Genomic DNA, 16,303 nt, shown 5'->3' with positions numbered 1-16,303 from the left:
CAAAGTAAAGAAACATAGTGGGGGTTTTGCGTTAGGGCAAGCCCACTATGTTGAGAAAGTATTGAAAAAATTTAACCATCTCAAGGTTAAAGATGTCAATACTCCATTCGATCATAGTGTAAAACTAGAGAAGAATGAAGGAAGAGCGGTGGCTCAATTGGAGTACGCTAGTGCTATAGGGAGTCTAATGTACGCTGCCCAATGTACTAGACCTGATATAGCATTTGCGATAAGTAAACTTAGTAGGTTTACAAGTAATCCAAGTGTGGATCACTGGAAGGCAATTGAAAGAGTCCTAGGTTATCTCAAGAAAACCAAAGGATTAAGCCTTCACTACTCCAAATTTCCTTCGATTTTAGAAGGATATACAGATGCAAGTTAGATATCCAATCTTGGGGACAACTTGTCCACAACTGGTTGGGTATTTACACTTGGTGGAGGTGCAATTTCTTGGGGTTCCAAGAGACAAACCTGTATATCTCATTCCACTATGGAAGCAGAGTTCATAGCTCTAGCTGCTACCGGCAAAGAGGCCGAATGGTTAAGGGATCTGTTGATAGAGATTCCCCTAATCAAAGATAATGTATCTACTATATCGATACATTGTGATAGCCAAGTGACATTGGCTAGAGCATACAGCGGAGTGTATAATGGGAAGTCTAGACATATTAGTCTAAGACATGGATATGTAAGAGAATTGATTCAAAGAGGAGTCATCTCAATATCCTATGTGAGAACAAGTGAAAATCTGGCGGATTCTTTCACTAAGCCACTAACGAGGGATTTAGTGGCTGCATCATCTCGAGGGATGGGACTTAAACTCCCTAAAGAGATTCACAATTGATGGCAACCTATCTTAACACTAGTTATTCAACTAGTGTTAGGTTCAATAGGTAACAACAAGTCAATCAAGTGAATATTAGTTGTACTCAAAACAAGTCCCATCTGAGATATTGAGTACTTGTGTGTTACCAAATTGAGGGTTAAAACCGAAAGGTTTTTTAATAGAATTCAGTCTTGTGAAGACAAGTATTTTTGGTAACAAAATACTGTAAGAATCCTACCTATATGGACCTAGGGGTGGTGCCGCCTCTCATGAGAATTGAGAGTATTCTCAAGAACGTCCATGAATGGAAAGTGCACATGGCCATTAACGGTGCAAAGCGAGACATAGAGGTCTCAAGTGAACATCGCAAAGGTGTGTGTGTTATCACTGATTTGTTATCATGAAAAGATGGTTCAATGCCTAGTACAACCAAATCTTCGACAAATTTTGTGATAATTACACTATAGTAAAGTTCAAGTTGAAAAAGAGAGTTCTTATTTAATCAAGTGGGGGATATGTTATATTTTAAAATATAATGATTGATTAAATAAGTGTTACAATAGATAACTATTTAATCTAGTGGGGGAATGTTATATTATTTTATAATATAATGTAATATTATATTATATTATAATATAATGTTTTAGATTATGTAAATGTGACAAAGAGTGTCACATATTGTAACATATAATAGAGAGTTACAATATTTAAATATATGAGATATATCCAAATAATGTAACATATTTGGTGTTACAAATTTGTAACTTCTAAATATTACACTTTATTGTGTAAATTTGGTGTTACACAATATTGAGATGAATTTCATAAAGTCATATGTGAAATGGTTGTTAGAGATATGATTTTAACCCCAATAATGTGTTTTGGGAGTTACAAAATCATTTGGGAGGGTTTAAAACCGTTTGGAAAAACAGCACAAAAATGTGTGCTGAAAATGGTCAGTGGCCGCGGCCACAGGAAGTTGGTGCCCGCGGCCTGTGGGACAGAAAGCAGTGGCCGCGGCCACTGATGTCCCTGGCTGCGGCCACAGGTGCATTTCAGGCCATTTTTTCAGTTTTTTCAATCTTTGTTGAACGGCTCAAAAAACCCAAATAACTCCCAAATCTTATTTTTAATTCTATATTAATCCAATTAAACATTGGTAACAGCCATGGGGGTTGGTGGAATTTGAAATTCAAAGGGTGTCTCTAAACTCTATAAATAAGAGCCTATAGCTCACTTGAAAGACACAACATTTCTATCCATTAGAGCACTTGGCTAGAAACACCCTGAGGCTTGATAATTCCATAAAGCATTTCCTATAATCTGTGAGAGATCCCTTAGTGCTTGAGTTAGGGGGAAATAAGCTTTTGGACAAAGGTTTCAAACCTTATTCAAGTTGGTGATCCCCAACACTCTTCACTTTGGTAGTGTGAGTGAGAGTTGTTTGTCTTTTGTTTCTTGTTCCTTTCTTTCATTCTATTGATTTTCATCTTTATATTCTTCTTCTCTATTTACTTGTATTTCTTGTTTAAGAGTTGTAATCTTTTCTTTTCTTTTGTTTCAAACACTTTACTTTATTTGTAATCTTTTGCTTAGAGTTGTATTTTACTATTCTCTTCTTCTTTTTCTTCTTCTTTTTCTTCTTCTTCTTCTTCTTTTGTTCATTTGTATTTTCAGTTATAGAGTTGTAACACTTTATTTAATCAATCCTTGTCTATTGTAATATTTTTCATAGAGTTGTAATTTTCTTACCTTTTCCATTGAGGCAAATATATTTTTTCCTAACACATGAATTTGTGGGCTCCCCCACTTCAACTTGGGAATAACTTCTCTTCTCGAGGTGTACCTCTCAAGGTATAGCTCGCAAGCTAATCGCTTTCTCTCGTGCGGTCCCTCGTTCCATTAATCACTTTTGAAGATGATGTCGAACTAATGCCTCGGTCATTCTGACTCTTCGCCCCTCGACAGCTCTATGTTGCCTTAGTACCTGAGTCCTGCTGACTTTCACCTTAGGCAAATGTTGCACTGATGTTACCTTAGTACCTGAGTCCTAACGACTTTAACCGTAGGTAACTGGCTCTGTTTTTGTCTCTGAGTCTCCTTGACTTTACATTATGAACAACTAACGATCTCCATGATAACTCATCTCGATGCTTTTGTAATGGAACATTGGTCTGCTATTTGGATGTTTGAATCGTGAAGGTCTCTCCCCTACTTCAACTGTTGGAGTCCTCGACAACTTGCCCACACGTAAGAACGTTTGACCATCCCAAATCTTCTTGCACACAACAAATCTAGAAGTGCACTCCATAGGATTTGACTCTTGAGTCAACTACTTCGTGTAGCACCACTGTCGATTCCCTTATGCGTGCATTGTCCACATAGCTATCAATTTGCTCTATACTAGCATCTCACCCCTCCGGGCAGCTTCTCTAGGCTTCTATGGTCACTAAGTCCCAATAGCAAGGCCCTCCATCCCACGTTTAAACTCAACCACCATCTCGGCCTCCCTAAGCCTTTTTGTAGTACTAAGTTTCCTTAACACAGCCCTCCAGTACTCTAGAAATTCTAGTACTATTCTGACCATTGCATGTGGTCTACTCGGCCATGCTGGCCTTTGATGCATATATTCCACAACTCAGAATCTCCTACAATGCCTTAGTGTTGCTCACACAAGCTAACATCTCTGTGAGCCAACACGTCCCACTCCATTGTCTCGGCGCCTCCCTTCCGGGTCAGAACAAGATAACATACAAACACTTCGAAGTACGACTATCCTCTGACAATCGCAGCCACTGCCACCTTGGTCTCCATGTGATCCCCTTTGGCACACAAGTAGCAACTGAAGCATTCCATGCTCATCTTAATCTGATTCCACAAAGTTGTCCACTTTCGATCACCGTCGTGACTAACAAGCGTCTGACGGCCACTATTATGCTTCCACACTCTTACGTATAAGTTCCCTTTTCAACAACAACGCTCTTACACTGTCACTCAGGCAAACCTGAACTAGTGAACCAAGCATACAACCTTGACCACTCGATCAAACCTTGTCTCATGTAAACGAGTTTCAACTAATCTGTAGTGCCCCTCCACAATTGCACGTGGTTGTTGTCTTTCTAGCATCATTGAACTTTCTGATTTGAAGAGACCATAACTTGTCCCCTCTCTAGGATGTCCAGTATTCCCACGAAGAAGAGCAACCAAGTCTCATCCCATCTCAGCCTATTGATCCTTTCTAGGTGACTAAATGGCTCAACGACATCTGTTCAAGTATCTAGACCTTCTGATCCTTTGTCACACCTACATCCCCTCTAGGATGGGCCAACCAGGTTCATCCCAACTTGAGATGAACCTGGCTCTGATACCAACTGTCACGGGCTGACATTTTGACAGTGGAAATGCCCGTGCGGCACCTTGGCTCCTCTGAGCCAAGGTCAGCCTTCCAACCATTCGAATAACAATGGGCACATTTTTCGCGCGACCGTGTGCCTCTGCACACTTCCGTCTCTCGAACAACTCTCGCTGAGTCATTCTCTCAAGCATCTATGAGTGCAATCATGCGTCAAGGCTATCTAGCCAAGACACTCACACTGTCCATGTAACGCCCTACTACCTTAGAGCTGTTACTAAGTGAGTTTAAAACGGAATTTGTGCAACTAGCTGACTCTACGAGGTTTCAAAAACCAAAAGTGTGACTAAACCAGAGTTTAAGGCTGTACTCTTTGAAAATGTTTAGTTTCATTGAAAACATTAAGTATCAAACATCTGGGATCCCAAAAATAAGGTTTACAAAATATTTACAACTCAAAATTAGATTTACACCAGGTTAACTATCAAAAGAATAAGTTAATACAGCCATATACAAAATGCCCCCAACCAAAGCAGTCAGGCAGGCCGAACATGTACGCGCCGCCCCCACGCTCTCCATACTCATGGCCGGTTGACTGACTCCTTGCTTTTACCTGCCACACAGAGCACCCGTGAGCCGAAGCCCAGCAAGAAAACTCATACAGTATATAACATATGCATAGAATATAGCTGACATATAATCCACTGATAAATAGGAAAACCATCAGACTGAACAAGCACGGCCATGCCGCCCCAGAGGCCTTACCAAAGCCTGGGGTCTCGGTCCTTATCGTAAGGATAACTCATGTATCCCTTGGGTCCCACCCTGGCTATAAGCACTCCATGTGCTAAGTGTTACTTCCGCCCCCAAGGCCGTTCTCGGCCTTCACCGCTCTCGGCCTTAGCCGTTCATTTCATTATATTCATACATATAGTACATTTCGAAATAATCATTCAAACATATAATAATTCATTTAAGGTTATACATTTACACGTAATACAATCTAGGGCCATGCCCTGAAATAACACTGTGGGCCCATGCCCCGTCCTCGGGTGTTACGGTTTTCTTACCTTTCAATTCGATAGCCTTGATCACCTGACTCCTCGAGCACGATCCTATTCGAGCCCTAGCGCTTACCTAAGCAAAAATCCATAAGTCAAAGTCATTACCAAATCTCAAGTCCAAAACCTAGCCTCGGGACCAATCCCGAGCCCCCGAGAAGTCCTAGATCCCCAAAACAAAGTGGTGGAATCGAGCCCCGAACCCTAGGTCGAAATCCCTCAACAAAAGCCCAAAATCCCCTTTCTGTGAACAGTGCAGCGCTACAGCGCTCTAAAGAGGGCGCTGTAGCGCTACAAGCAGAACAACACACCCCCAGAAACAGGGCCTAGCACTACAGCGCCCAATGACTAGCGCTGTAGCGCTAGTTGCAGACAGGCCACACCCAAAAATCGTTTCTGCGATTTTCCTTCAACCATTTCAACCCCAAACTTGTCCAAATCATTCCCAAACCCAAAAACAAACTTATCAACACCTCACACTCATCCCAAGCATCCCAAGAACTCATAACCCAAGTTCAAACAACCCAAAACTCAAGATCTACCATAATGAACCTGAAACCCAGAAATTCAGTCAATCATCAAAGTTAAGGACTTAGAAATCATACTGTGGATGGAAATTCGACCTTGAGTTGAACCCTAGACCTCCTTAGCTTGCTCCTTCTCAACCTTGGCCTGATTTCCAAAAAATCCCCATCTATTTAGCTCAAATACACAGCTCAAACCAGTCAAGCCCTAAAACTGAAATCTCCAAGAACTTACCTCAAATTTCTGATGTGATCTTGCTAATCCCTTGCCAATCCTCAAGTCTAATTTAGGATCCTTGATGCTCAGCCTACCCTAGCTCTCCACTGAGCTTAACTCCAAGAAAAATGAAGGGAAATGGTGGGAGAGCCACAAACCGATTCTTTTGGAACAAAACCCTTCAGCTTTTCTCTCTTTTCCTTTTTTTCTTCCTTCTTTCTTTCTTTTTCAGCCTTAACTCTTTTTCTACCACTTCCACTAAGTATAAAGCTCCCTTTAACTTATCTCTAACAAGCCTAAAGACCAAAATGCCCTCCCTAATAATTCTAAACCTTTTTGCCCATGTAGGGACATTTTAGTCCTATTACCCAAATTCCCTCTAATTCCTCAAGTGTTCCTAATAATTCCCACTCGCTACCCAATACCTGATTAATCACCAAAAATACATTCCTCATCATCAAGATTAACCTCAATATATTTTCCAAATTCTCATTTAAACTCCCCAGGCTTAACCCAAGCCGGGTAAAGATTCCCGCTTTGACTTTTCCGCTAACCCGCTCATTCTAGGATCGTCTCGAGTCACAGATCACAGATATCAACACAGTCATGCCCAAAATGGCCAAATTACAATTATGCTCTTTCTAAGATAATCAGGTCTACATGCATACTAATTCACATAGTCATGCATCTCAAATAATCAAATAGTCATAAACTCATTAAAGTCACACACAAAATCTCATTATGCCCTCCAGGCACACTACTCAAGGCCCTTAAGCCTTAATAGTGAATTTGGGTCGTTACAGTCCATAGGTTCTCACTATGGCAAGGCAAATCCCAACACCGATGCTCACCTAGACATTCGCAAGCCAAGGTAGCATGTGTGGCCAAGAGCCAACACCTCTCATCATGCCCCATTCGATACTATCCGATTAGCTCACGTCACAGACCAAGGACTCCCATACGTCCATGGTCCAATCCTCAAGGCACCATGCCTTCACGCATGTTGGCATGCCCTCGAGACTAGCTGCCAGACTAGTAGCACACACTGGACCTCTGTCCTTCTCAAGCATTGCGCACTCTTCAATCCTTGTATGCTAGTAAGTCCCACGAATGACTTCCCGTGCCATCTCGTGTCGAGACTCATGGCCATGGTGCACCATGACGTCTCTTGGAGGTTTGGGCCACGTTCCATGCAAGCGGCATCCCAGCAAGCCAAGGGAACCGTACCCATAAACCTCTGGCAGCACACTTCGACACACTACCGGGGCGGCCCGGTAATGTCCATGAGTACTCCTACTCATGGAGACATATGAGTCCCCTCGTGGTCCTCATATGCCCGCCCTACTAGTCCTCCCAACTAGTAGTAGCTCACTTGACGCACCTGTGCCAGGGGGTGGTGGAGAGCTGACACCAGGTGCTCCCCCTACAAAGAGCCTTCTACGAGGAAGATACATGATTTTTGCTTGGGAGACATATTTGGCTCTCAGCTCGCCAATTCTCTGAAGCTCCCAAATCCGATTGCATCATAGCGTTCATTGACCCTTGAATATGGAACCTACCAAGTCCCCTCCATATCCAGGCAATATTGAAGATATTTACGAAAATGCCACTGCCATACAAACTAGGCATCAGCATGCTCACCAGCCTGCACCCTCGTGTGCGCATCTGACCGAGCACCATCCTAGCTTGTAACATGCCCTCAAGGTCGGCATGTTACGCGACGCACATTTTCCCATGTCTGGCAGCGCTGTGGGAAATGTCAATTGTTAAGTGTACGAACTCGACACCACTAATCGAGGCTCACCAAAAGTTGTCAGATGATCCTCTCGAGGCCCACACCCGCAATGACTGACACCTGGCATCAATTTTAGGCCCGAGGACCAAAGTCCTGGACTTGAAGAATGGTCGAGTAAGAAGGGCCCCTCGGGGCGTGACCTCACTTGGAGACATCCTCTCCTCGAAAGAAAACCTCGGGGTATGGCCTCATCTGGAGATATCCATGCTTTGGAAACTGGCTCAGGACATGGCCTTACATGGAGACATCCACGCCTTGTGGGAAGACCTCGAGGCGAGGCCTCACATGGAGACATCCACGACTTGGCCGAATTGGACATCATCGAGGACCCGCACCCTGAGGACTTCATGGCCTGTCGCTGATTACTCCTAATTGCCATGTGTTAGACGACCAAAATACGGACAACAAAACTAATTGACGAGAGTGAAATAATGACACTACATGCTTCTATTGGTTAGAGTGAAACTGATTTAATATAGCTTCAAAATAGAAAAAAATAAAAAACAGAACAAAAATTATAAAATCAATTTTTTTCTTCTAAATTTAATATAAAAACTGAATATAAAAGTACTTTGAAAATAACTTAATTTTTACTTAAAATTTAAAATAAAAAAGTGAATATACATTAAAATAAAAACTTGGAAAAATGTATAGTAAAATGTTTTTTTTAAATATTTGAGTTAAAACAATAAAATCAAAATTACAAAACAACTTAATTATAAAAAAAAAACTATGTCATATTTTATAAATTACTAGATACAAGCAACGTGGAATGCACGTTTGCTTAATTTTATTTATAGAATTTATTAATTATTTTTACTAAATTTGTATCATTGTCATATAAATTTCAGATAAATAAAAAATATTACATATATAAGAATGACATAAACATACTAAAAGAAAAATTAAACTAAAATATTGTTTATGATTTTTAAAAATATATATAATATAATAACTTTTTTTAAATATAAATGATAATTTTTTAATAAAAATAAAATTATATATTATATATTATTATAATAATAATATTTTATAATGTTTAAATTTATATTAATATAAGTATTAAATATCTAGTTTTATATTAAATATTATTAAAATAATAATATTTGAATTTATATTAATATAATTAGTAAAAAACTAGGATTATATATTATTATCATAATAATATTTTATAACATTTAAATTTATATTAATATAATTATTAAATATCTAGTCTTTTATTATAATAATGATATTTTATAACATTTGAATTTAAATTTATATTAATATAATTATTAAATATGTAGTCTTATATTAAATGTTATTATAATAATGATATTTAATAATATTTGAATTTATATTAATATAATTAATAAATATATATTTTTAATTAATTTTAAAAGTATATTTCGTTAAATATTTAGAATATTTTATTAAAATTTAAAAAAAAAAAATCTGTTAAAATTAAAAAAAAAAACTGTTAAAATAAAAAAAAATTCGTTATCTATACAATTTTTTTGTTTTTATATAAAATGAGTAAAGAGATATATTTATATGGCTTTGGCTACAATAACGTTTTTAAAAAACGTGACTAGTCACGCTCCACCGTGGAGAACCCCACTAAAGGACATATGTCTTCTTGACAGCTTTTGACAGATTTTTTGTTTACTTTTTTATCAACTTTTACCGGTTATTGTAGGTTTATTTAACCTGCTACAATATAAGTCAATTTTTTTTTATAATGTTAGAGGTATATTTTGGTATTTCAAATTAATTAATGAGGGCTGAAATGGTAAATTTGCATGGGTTTTTTAGCAAAATACATTAACTACATTGGTGTGTATGTGTTTGGGAACAAATGATCATAAATGGGCACCACTCGTAATGAGTGAGATGATTGAAGTGTGTAAAATCTTATTTAAATATTTTTTTTTTAGACATTGTGATTTGTCTTATTATTTGTTTTGATTATGTGTTTTGATAAATTATTTTTTAGACTTTGTATTTTGTAAAATAGTTAAAATAGAACTCTAAATCTGATTTTAGTAAATATTTTTTCAACTAAAATCACAAATAATTTATCAAACTAACAATTCAGAACAAAAATAAAATCATTCTACTTAAAAATTGTGTTATTATATTCAATTTTTTCTTCATCAAAATTAAGTTTAGGGTTCTATTGTAACCATTTTACAAAACATAGGGTCCAAAAAGTAATTTATCAAAACACAGGGTCTAAACAGATAATAAAATAAAATACAGGGTCCAAAAAAATATAAACCCTAAAAAATATTTATTTTTACTTAGAAATAATTTATTATATCAGTTGCAATATATAATATCTAAAAATTTAATTTTTTATTAAAAAAATACTATGAAACAATATTTATTTTTAAAATTGCAATAAAATATGATTTATATATTATAAAAATATAGTCAAGAATATTAATTTTGCATGCCAAGATGATTTGATTTACATTAAAATATTATTAATTTTTAATGGTGTACCAAAATTTGATTTAAATAAGAAAAAAATATTAAGTTCTAAACATTTTTTACGAGGATTTGTTTTTGGTATGAATTTTATTTGTTTGATTTTTTTGGTCCTTGAAGATTTCTAAAATGTTTTGATTTTTTTTTTGTCAGTTTTTGCAAAATTTTTAAATATTTTGATTTTTTTCTTAATTTTTGCAAATTTCTAAAATGATTAAATATCTTAATTTTCTTATTTTTCATTAAAATAAAATTCATCATCCAACTTTTGCAAAAGACAAATGAAAAGTTTGTAAATTATTGACATTAATTACTTTCCTTAGACATCATAAGTTGTACATGAAATAAAATGTATCCTCATTTTTTATTGCTCATTTATATATTTAATATAAATAATAATGATATAAAAAGAGCATCTGACACTTTAGAATAATATTGAACCAATACTCGTTGATAAAATATTTATAATTTTATAATTATTATAAAATTATACAGGCCAATGGCCATGTATATATAACTAATCATTTTCCTCTAAACCAAGAGTGAATAAACAGTTTTGATGTATCATTATACCTTTTCTAAGGGAGTGTAGGCTTTTTTTTAATTGCCTTGGAGCTCTCGGATAGGCCGAGCTAATGGTGGGCATTGATTTAAAAAATTCATGGAAAAATGATAAGAAATGATTTAAAATAAAGGCATCAAGAAGTTAATGTCATTATTTTTAAAATTATAGAGAAATGATCATTTTACATTGTTGATTACCTAAATTGTCATTTTTTATAATTTATTTATTTATTCAGGACTATATGACTTTAATATAGTGATATATGTATATTAGTTTTGTTTAATTAGTTTTTATTTTAAAGTTATATTGATTTTTTAAAGTTTTTTATAGGTTGTTAGTATATTATTTTCCAATTAGTATATATGTTATTTGTGGTATGGTATATAATTTTTTTTTTGTGATATTTAGTTTCTATTTTATTATATACATAGTGGTAGTATATAATTTTGTATCATGGTATATACATTTTAATGGTAGTATATAACTTTATTGTCATAGTATATACATTTTTTAGTAATAATTTTGTAAGTTTTGATGGTATATTATTTTTCAACTCAGTATATATATTTTGTGGTATGGTATATCATTCAACAACCCATAAAAAATGAAAAAAGATTAAAATAATTTTAAAATAAAAACTAATATACATATACCATAATATTAAAATATTTAGAATAAAATAGTTATATGTTAAATGACATATTTGGTAATATGTGATATTAAAGAGATTATTAGGCTATTTTACTACAAAATTAAAAACATGGACATTTACTTACTTTAACACACTATTAAAGGTCATTTTGCACTATGCACCAAAATACATATTTTATTTTGGGCTTTAAATTCAAAAATATTAATTTTCTAGTTCTCTCCTTCAGTTTTATTTATTCTCTTTTTTCTACATTTAAAAATTTCTAAGAATTCAATTTATTCCTACAAAATGGAGAAGAATTAAATCATAATTAAATATTTTCATTTATAAATATTTTCTAAAAATTTAATTAAAAAAATAATTAACTCTAATTTTATGAAAAGAAAGTGGTCAAACAAGTGTGATCTTAGGTCGTAGGCTTTGACCACCCTTCCTATTTATGTACTATTTTGGAATCCATGTGGTCCAAGATCGAAAATTGTCCTAATCAAGAGTGTTCTTTAAGAAATGAAGTGGTCAATGTAGTGAGATCTTTGTCGATCGCACCCAATCTCACTCTAAGGCAGTAGGCTTTGACCACCTTTTCTATTTATGTGACATTTCAGACATAACCAGCGGTTTGATTACCGACCCATGCGTTCCAAGATCAGAAATTGTCTGAATCAAGAGTAATTGTAATGAAAGGAAGTTGTCAAAGTAGTGCGATCTTTATCGATCACACTCGTTTTCATCTTAGGGGGTAGGCTTTGACCACCATTCCTAATCATGTACCACTTCGAACGTATCCAACGGTCCGATCTCCGATCCATGCGGTCCAATATCGAAAATTGTCCTAATCAAGAGTGTTCTTTAAGAAATGAAGTGGTCAAAGTAGTGCGATATTTGTTGATCGCACCCAATCTCACTCTAAGGCAGTAGGCTTTGACCACCTTTTCTATATATGTGACATTTCGGACATAACCAATGGTTCGATTGCCGACCCATGTGTTCCAAGATCAGAAATTGTCTGAATCAAGAGTAATTGTAATGAAAGGAAGTTGTCAAAGTAGTGCGACCTTTATCGATCACACTCGTTTTCATCTTAGGGGGTAGGCTTTGACCACCATTCCTAAGCATGTACCATTTCCTACGTATCCAACGGTCCGATATCCGATCCATACGGTCCAATATCGAAAATTGTCCTAATCAAGAGTGTTCTTTAAGAAATGAAGTGGTCAAAGTAGTGCGATCTTTGTTGATCGCGCCCAATCTCACTCTAGGGCGGTAGGTTTGACCACCTTTTCTATTTATGTGGCATTTCAGACATATCCAACGGTCTGATTACTGACCCATGCATTCCAAGATCGGAAATTGGCCGAATCAAAAGTAATCTTAATGAAAGGAAATTGTCGAAGTAGTGCGATCTTTTTTGATCGCACCCGTTCTCACTCTTAGGTGGTAGGCTTTTACCACCTTTCCTATTTATGTACCATTTCGGACATATCCAATGTTCCGATCTCTGATCCACGTGGTCCAAGATTGAAAATTGTCCTAATTAAGAGTGTTCTTTAAGAAATGAAGTAGTCAAAGTAGTGTGATCTTTGTCGATCGCACCCAATCTCACTCTAAGGCGGTAGGCTATGACCACCTTTTCTCTTTATGTGCCATTTCAGACATATCCAACAGTCCGATTGCCGACCCATGCGTTCCAAGATCGGAAATTGTTCGAATCAAGAGTAATCTTAATGGAAGGAAACTGTCAAAGTAGTGCGATCTTTTTCGATCGCACTTGTTGTCACTCTAAGGTGGTAGGCTTTGACCACCTTTCCTATTTATGTACCATTTCAGACGTATCCAACAGTCTAATCTTTGATCCATGCAGTCCAACATCGAAAATTGTCCTAATCAAGAGTATTATTTAAGAAATAAAGTGGTCAAAGTAGTGCGATCTTTGTCGATCGCACCCAATCTCACTCTAAGGCGGTAGGCTTTGACAACCTTTTCTATTTATGTACTATTTCGGACGTATCCAACATTCCGATCACCGATCCATGCTGTCCAAGATCGAAAATTATCCTAATCAAAAGTGTTTATTGTGAAAGAAAGTGGTCAAAGTAGTGCAATTTTTGCTGATCGCATATGATCGGTGACTCATTCTGTAATTAGTGTGCCCTTTAGTATAGACAATATATTTAATATTGTTTTTTTAAGTATATTTTTTAAAAATTTGAATATAAGTAAAGAAAAAAAAAAAAAAAAAATCTATCAAACCTTTTTAATAAACTATTGTTAAGTTCTTATTAAAAAAAAAAAAAACTATCCTTAAGTTCTGTTCAATAAAATAAAATAAACTAAAACCAATAGAGTTAAATACTTGGTAAGGTTTGTATAAAGATATATCTATATTCTATACTTAATAAATGTATATTAGATGTAAGTTATGAACACAATCAATAGATGAGAAGATATTATCTTGCTTTTTTAAAATTAAAAATTAAAAAAAAATTACAGTTTCCAAGTTTTAATTCAACACTTTATCGAGAAAGAATTAAAAAAACCACTAAAAAATAAAGGTGTTGTTAAAAAAATATTTTATTTATTTAATTAATTAAAAATTTGACAATTAAACATAAAATAGTGTTTGGTAACTCTATTTTTATTTATTATTTTTTAAAATTTTAATTAAAATTTATTAAATTTTGAAAATAAATTTTTTTCACTTTCAAATATTTTTTTTAAACTGTTTTCGACTTTTTTATTTTTTTCTTCTCTTTTTCAAATCAACACTTCATTTTATATTGTTAAATAAAAATAAAAGTTATCAAACGCATTTATTATTTTTTGTTTTTAAAAATAAAAATAGTTACCAAACATATTTAAAAAATAAATAAAAATAAAAATACAAAAATAAAAATAATATTTTCATTCAAAACAAAAATTTTACCATAATTTTGCACAAAACTAAAATAGAGAATGACTTTCTTCTTCTTCTAGTGTCGGGATGAAACTGAGAAGTCAAATCAATTCATTTTCTATCCAATTCAGAAATTGATTATTGCAAACTCTGATGATGAAAACCGTCAGCAGGAGAGTACAAGAGAAAGGAAGAAAAAATTTCAAAGATGGAATTCCAAATTGCCCATACATAATGCCAGCAAGGTCAAATAGATGATTTAGCACCTGATAAAGTATTCAAGTTAGCAGGCAAAAAAATAATAATCAACAGAACTAGATGACAAAACAAATTGAAATTAGTGACATATACAACTTGAAACAAGCACAAAACTCATTACAACAGTAGAAAAGATTTTCTAAAAGCCTAATAATAAGTTTAATCGCATCTTTTGGAGTGCTTTATGCCATAATAGACGTATTATCAAATATGAGTTAATACCATTTTAACATGCATCACTTTCTACTTTTAGGTATGGGCTAAAAAAATATTGTAAAAACAAGAAAAAAATAGTGAGTTGATCATTATACTAAGTTGCAAAATTTTCACTAATGATATATAAGAAGAGGGAGATTGTGTAGGTATTAAATTATCCTAAATTCCTCCACAGAGTAAATTATCTCATTTTAATTTCAAGAATAGATTAATTTTTCCAACACATTGTCTACTTTCATAAAAAAAAAACATATGACACAAATTGCGAAATCTAACTCAATCATATCAGACTATCCACTCTAAATAGTTGAATATTAATAATAGTAAAGAAATCAAGTGATAGTTCAGCATCCCACTACTTTAGCTACTAGATCCACGAGAATATAAACAAAGTTACCGAGAAAAGTAGCATTAAGCTTAATCCCAAAAACAAAAAATTGGGTAAAAAATTGAATAACTAACGAAAACAAAAGGTTGGTAAAAGATTGGATAATTAGCAGATATTTAACAAATATGGTATAGATATCAGACAATAACGAAAGAATTAATCTCATATTTTCAATGTTTTAAAAGAACATAAGCCTTGAACTAATATATAATAAAAATTTATCAATTTTGGGCAATTGGATAAAATCCTCACATGTTTCAAGAACCCAATAAACAACCCCTACAATTTCCATTAAATTAAGTCAAAAATTTAAATAAATAAAGGAAAAGAATAGCCAGATGAAAGAGAAGAAAAAAAGAAAGAAAAAGTACAAATTTGACCTTCTCAATTTGCTTCTTGAATGAAAGCAGAAGCCCATGAACAAACCCTAAAAAGAGTACTCTCATTTGATCTTCATCTAGTCGAAGCTCACAACCACACTTAGTTTTTCACTCATTTCCTTATGAATTTCTCTATTTCCTGTAGCATGAGATGAAGAGCTCCCCGATGATGGCCCCGTTGCCGTTTCTCTCTTCCCACCTTCCATGGTGTGGCCGTGGAAGCCGAAGATCGAGCACAGACGAAGGAAAATGTCACCCTCTCTCAAGGTTAAGAGCTAGGAGGTTTTTTCACTTTTGGAAGTTTAACTTGGAGATAAGCAACCGTTGTAAGAGTATCAATAATGCAAGTGCTAAAAATGTTGCTTATATTAATGTGGGTCTCAAAATTAATAAAATACCATATATTCAATTCTATTTTTTTTTGGCAACATTGCCCATTGTTGACAAAGTTACTTTGTTTTTATTTTTTTATTTTTAGTTAAAGTTGTATTAATTAAATAAAATATTATATTTTACATTTCTCCCAAAATTAATATGTTATCCTGCAATGGAAAAAACTGACTAAACGTTAATGCCCCTACTATAGGCTATAGGCTGTGAGTGAAACTTTGAAAGCATGCGTGATAGGAAATTTCATCACAGTGATTGATGCTATTTAATTGGCAAATCCAACGGCTGTGTTTAAAAAACGAAATAGTACCATT

The 16,303-nt window shown here is 34.4% G+C and overlaps 1 long non-coding RNA gene across 1 annotated transcript; it reads right to left on the bottom strand.

Moving 5' to 3' along the window:
- Positions 1 to 14,343: 14,343 nt before the first annotated feature.
- On the bottom strand, positions 14,344 to 15,984 carry LOC133803460 (uncharacterized). Its single transcript, XR_009877967.1, has 2 exons — positions 15,600 to 15,984; positions 14,344 to 14,623 (listed from the first exon to the last, which is right to left on the bottom strand). It is a non-coding gene; the product is annotated as an uncharacterized LOC133803460 (long non-coding RNA).
- Between the last annotated feature and the right edge of the window lie 319 nt (positions 15,985 to 16,303).

This window comes from Humulus lupulus, chromosome X, assembly GCF_963169125.1.
Source record: "Humulus lupulus chromosome X, drHumLupu1.1, whole genome shotgun sequence".
In the NCBI taxonomy this organism is placed as follows: domain Eukaryota; kingdom Viridiplantae; phylum Streptophyta; class Magnoliopsida; order Rosales; family Cannabaceae; genus Humulus; species Humulus lupulus.
The sequence above is the reverse complement of the archived record's forward strand: the minus strand, read 5'-3'. Positions and strand labels throughout refer to the sequence as shown.